We start from the raw sequence: 5,496 nt of genomic DNA, 5'->3' as shown, positions 1-5,496 counted from the left end.
TATGACTCCTCTCATTTATCATATTTGTTCACTCTTTGGAATTTAGGAAATGGCAAAGAAATAATGACTGCTGATGTGCAATCCCTCATACTGACTCCAAAAGTAAGTCCTACTAAGGACTGCAAAAAGGTCATTTCTATGATGAAGCTTCCTAAGACTGTCAGATGCTTTTTTTCCCCCTTGCTTTCCACACCGTTCGTTAGGGATGGATGATTAGGGTTGAAACTCCTAGTAATATACCTGAATCTACTTTACAACCTGCACTGAAAAGTGAATGAGTTGAGGAAGGTGTGTGTGTGTCTGTGTACATGTGTGTGTGCTCGCGCATTTGTGCCCTGTGATAAACCAGCATCCCATCAAGGGTGACCCCCCCCCCCCTTGCAGAGGCTCAAGGTTCCACTAAAAACATGGCCAAAACAAAGCTAGATGAAGAACAATTTACTGTATAGTGTTTAATTTTTCTTAGTGCATGTGCATACAGTGGGCTGAGCCTGTGTGCCTGTGATCAGAAGGTCGCCAGTTCGAACCCAGCTTCGGCACGTCTGTGGGTCCTTGAGCAAGGTCCTTAACCCCCAGATCCTTGGGCGCCCCAACAGGTGGCTGCCCTTCGTGGCCAGCTTACTCTCACCTACAGAGAGCAAGGTGTGGGAGGTATAAAGAGAATTCCCCCACCGGGATCAATAGAGTATCAATTATTATTACTAATATATTTATTTTTAAAAGTTATTTAATACTGCGGGATCTATGCATGTTGACTTGGGAACACTGCATGTCTTTGTCTCGGCAACCAATCTCACGTGTTAGCTGTCTTTTCAGTGTCGTTAATTTTGGATTTTTAATAACGAACTCAAGTATTATTCGCAAATTTTCACACTCGCTTCCGCCCTTTAACTTTCACGAATGGGAAGCGGTGACTAGTTACAAATATGCACGACTGCCAGAAGATGTCACGCTTTCATAACCTTTTACATACAAAACATATTGTTATTCTGGCTCCACCCAGTGGCTTCTTGCAGACCGAACGAAATATCGAGGCACTTGGATGTTATGAAAGTTTGGCTTTTTTCGTAGATAAAATAAGTGATAATCGAAATCATTTAAAATGAGAATTATAAAATAGTAGTGGTCATATCTTGGTTACAGTTTCCACTTATTAAACATCATCAGTCGGATTTAATGACAAATATTAAGGAAAAGCACCTTGTATGAGAACTTGCCATGTGCGTGGCTTATTATCTGGGTTATAATACACCTAATGCTCCTTTAATTGGATATTGAGCTCACGCTCAGCAGTTTCCGCCGGGCTTCCCCGCGGCTGGGTGACGTCACTGTCTAGCCTCCGCTATCCTAAATATGAAGTTTCCATCACGGGATAGCCGTCCTTTTACACATTTCTGCTAAATTTGAAGATGAAAAGACGCGTGTATGTTCAATTAGACTATGTTGCTAAGAGTTTACTTCTTTATTCTAACGCCACTTTTGTGTTTTCTCTGAATTAATTAAATTGACCTCTAGATTTTAATTGGCGCTTAATTCGTAATCATTTTCCATTCTGGAAAACGGTTAATTAGTAACCATTTAAAACATTTTAGCGCCATTAGGAAGTTAATATTAATCGGTACACATGCGTCTGTTTTAATGTAGAATATATTTATGTGATCACATAGGTAACATATAACCAATGGACCTAAAGAAACAGGTTTGTGATTTGCCTTAAATTAAGTCTTTTTAACAGATCTCAGATTAAAATTTAACGCGATTTTCCTCTGTGATTGTGTTATCGTGTGTGTGTGTGTTTACGTATATAGGTATACACCTTTCTGATATCATGTTTCCAGGCCCGTGATATACTTCCTGACCAAAAAAAAACCGTTTAGTTCAGTCACTGCGGTATGGCGATCGATTTTTTTTCTCAGCAGTTTTGTTCGGTGTTTCTCCTCCTGATTTTACGAAAACAAACTGTATCTGGAAAGTCCTTAGCACCCTGTGTATGATTTAACTCAGAATTTCCCATGGGTCTCACCGGGAAAGAATGTGGCGTCGGCAGAGTAAAGGTTTAAAGACTTTCCAACGATGAATGTGCGGCTTGAATGACACTTTACAAAGTTACTTTACAAACCTATATTGCTTTGTGCCCTTGAGAGTTTCAGCTTGTTGCCCGATTATCTGTGCCTACGTCGGGGTACCCCCGAACCCGAGATTTATCAAGTGACCTAGCTATTATACTCGCTTTTTAAATTCCATTTCAAACTTTCTAACCAATACGTTTTATCAATTCACAGTTCCAAAACAAAAACATGTCGAGGACAGTCTTTAAAATGATTTGAAACGTCTAATTACAACATTTCCCCCCCATACTTACACCCAAGAGCGACGATTAATATAAAACAGAAACAACCATTTACAGTAATTCATCAGAATTTCCAAATCACATTTTCTGGGTTAATTCAAAACATTATATCCGAACAACAGTCGCCGACACACGCTAGTAAGAAGAAACTTAGAACCTGTTTTTGTTTTTTGAAGTACGTTTGGACGGTGCTAATTTTTCTAACGGAAAAAGATGGATAATCATGCCTTGTCTGTATAGTTTGCCACGGTGAATTGAAGAAGCGTGTAGCACATAGGCTACCATGCCTACCAGCCACCCCCGAACGTCACTTTCGGTATACTGTGTACATTGAGGAGGATTACATTCACTCTTCGAGTGATTTTAAGGAATTACCTTGTCTTTATCCTGCCCCATCGATAATATAATCTGTTTGCCTAACGCATATCCTGTGTGGATTTAAGGTCAGGGGATGTGGGTCAGATGGCCGCCCTTTGTCAGGAAAGTCGGGCACAATTAAAGAAACATTTAGGATTTGTAATTTTTTTTTTCTCTCATTGACAAATATTATGTGCTCTTGCAAATGTTTATTCTGAAAGTGGGTGCAAAGCTTTGCATTTTTCAGATGTTGTTATACCTGATATGGAAGTCTGCTGATGTCCTTGCTAAGCACAGGCCAGATATTTGGTCCAATCGTTACTGTAGGTGGTAAAATGGGTAAAAGGTCACCGGGAAACTCCTTCACCACTGCCGGGCTTGATTCTAAATCCAGCTGAGCAGCATCTGAGTCTCCTGCACTGATTCCTGTTCCCACACTGGGGCAGACCTCCCCCACCCTCTCCCGTTGTCACTGTGCCGGCCTGCAGAATCGCGTGGGGGGGGGGGGTGATCTTGGGTATTAACAAGAGGAGTGTTGTCTTGGCAGGGTCTTACGGTCGTGTCCCGGCAGTGGCTTGCTGTTTGTGTCAGTCGGTAGCAACTTTCAATGCAGCACAGCTTAATGGGAGGTGTGGGTGGAAGAGGGGGATGGGGGGGGGGGGGGGAACGTGAGCCACTGTTTCCTGTCTTGGAGCGTGTGAGCATGTGTGAGATGTCACGTAGGCCTGTCGTTCACGGTGGCGGGGAAATTCGGGAAGAAGATCTGGTTTGCATCATTGTGGTGAAGTATCTATTGCCTGCCATAGTGGTAGGCTATGTGCAGACAGAAAGGGGGGAGGGGGGGAAGTGGCAGCAGGTTTGGGGTTTTTTGTTCATTTATTTACACAATAGAGACCAGAGTCAGAGCCATAGTGTTAGTTATAGTGTTCAAACGTCGTGTTGGGCATAAAAGCTATTTTTATGCTGTTTTCTATATGAATCGGGAAGCTAAACATTGTACAGAATTGTTTTATTTTAAATTTTTTCCAACACAAACCATGGAAAATTAAGTGCAGCCATGAAAGTGACTCTCTTAGATATACACTGACAAATGAGACATTGAGAAATTCAATTATGAAAACAAATATATTAAGGAAAACTAACATTAATGGAACTTAAATCAGTCAGTGAATTCAACTCTTCATAGAATAGAATGTCTTTATTATCATTGTACACAGCAGGTATAACAGACTTCAATATGCCACTCCCTGTGCACATCCACAATCATGTACAACATATAATTAAATGTATAATCATAAATCTTTAAAATTCTTACATAGCATTAAGTTAATGAGTTAATGCAAAAAATCAGTCTGGATCTTTGTAGAATTGTTGAACTTGTGGAATGTTGAGCTGTGTGTGTCATTGCCGGCAGCCAGGCAGGAGTTAGGCTCTGTCGGGTGTGGACTGTTTTAGTGGGCACGGCTGCCGGGCACTGCCCCACCCCTTTTGCCCCATGGGTAGGGTGTGGGACAGGGTGAATGTGTTCTGTGTGGAGTTTACCTGGGTGGATGTGTGGCACGTGCTATTCACTGTAAAGTTTGCAAAAACAAAAAAAGAATAAATATTGTGTGTTTTTAAAGATGTCAGAGTTAATTATCTTTGAATTCTCATCTTTGTAATGGAATGAAACAGGTTATTATGAAAAATATCTCTACAGATGTTTCAAAGATTTGCCAGAATGTTTTGCAGACAAAGGCTTTTATTTAGTAGGATAGCGACTGTCTCTACAAAGTGATGTACTTTAAAATATTCTAGGTGGGGAAGAATCCAGACCTTTTTTTCAGGTCAGGCTGTGATGGTCTTAAGTTACTGCTGCCATGATTTGTCACAGTGCTCCACAACAAATATAGGCCTAGCTTTTGGGAAAAAATGCCGTTTTCAGGATTTTATTTTTCCACCAAAAGCATGTGGCTCTTCTGACATATTAATCAAGGGACGTTAGCTGTGTGTGAGTGGTTTCTGAGTGCTCGACGGCTTATCAGATATCTCAGATCCCAGGGTGATACGCAAGACACGGGGACCAAAGGCCACCCCCACTAACCGTTGTTCTCCAACCTCCAGGCTAGAAACACTCCAGCAATGAATATTCATCATCATTCCTGGTTGCACATTAACAGCCACCTGCAATTGGCTGAATTCCAACATGACAGCAGGACTGGTTGTAAATTTTATCAGAAAGCATTCTTGCCGTTAACACTGACTTTCTTTTGTATGATTGTGTGGCTCCCATATAGTTTCGTGATTTCCACGAAAAATCCCGAAAGGGATTTTTAGACTTGGTTTACACACTCACGTCTTCGCAGCAGATATTTGTATTTGTGTGGGCCTCATTCCTTTCTTACGTGAAAAAGGGGCTTCAGTACAGTTATAATAGCATTGATGAGACAAGGACTTGCCCCACTACATCTCACAAGGCCCGTATTGAGTGTCCCACCATCGGCTAGTTTGCGAGACAAGTCTAGATCGGTGCTGATAGCTTGCAGTGAAAGTAAAAGGGGTTTTCGCTCTTGCAGAAAAGAAACAGGAGACCGTCTGTGCTGCTTTGGCAGAGGCAAACCTGGGGCTGTGTGGAGGGACTCATCGGTTAATAGGCCGAGTACAAACTTTGTAAAGTCATGCATTGAATTGAACTAGATGAACTGTTATAGAGATGTATTTATATAATGGATACAGTTCCCTCTCTCAACACAAATGTAAACGTGTATGTATGCACACACAGAATCAGTATCAGTCAAAATCTATGGACT

The sequence above is a fragment of the Paramormyrops kingsleyae genome, chromosome 1 (assembly GCF_048594095.1).
Source record: "Paramormyrops kingsleyae isolate MSU_618 chromosome 1, PKINGS_0.4, whole genome shotgun sequence".
In the NCBI taxonomy this organism is placed as follows: Eukaryota; Metazoa; Chordata; class Actinopteri; order Osteoglossiformes; family Mormyridae; genus Paramormyrops; species Paramormyrops kingsleyae.
Note: the sequence above shows the minus strand (reverse complement) of the source record.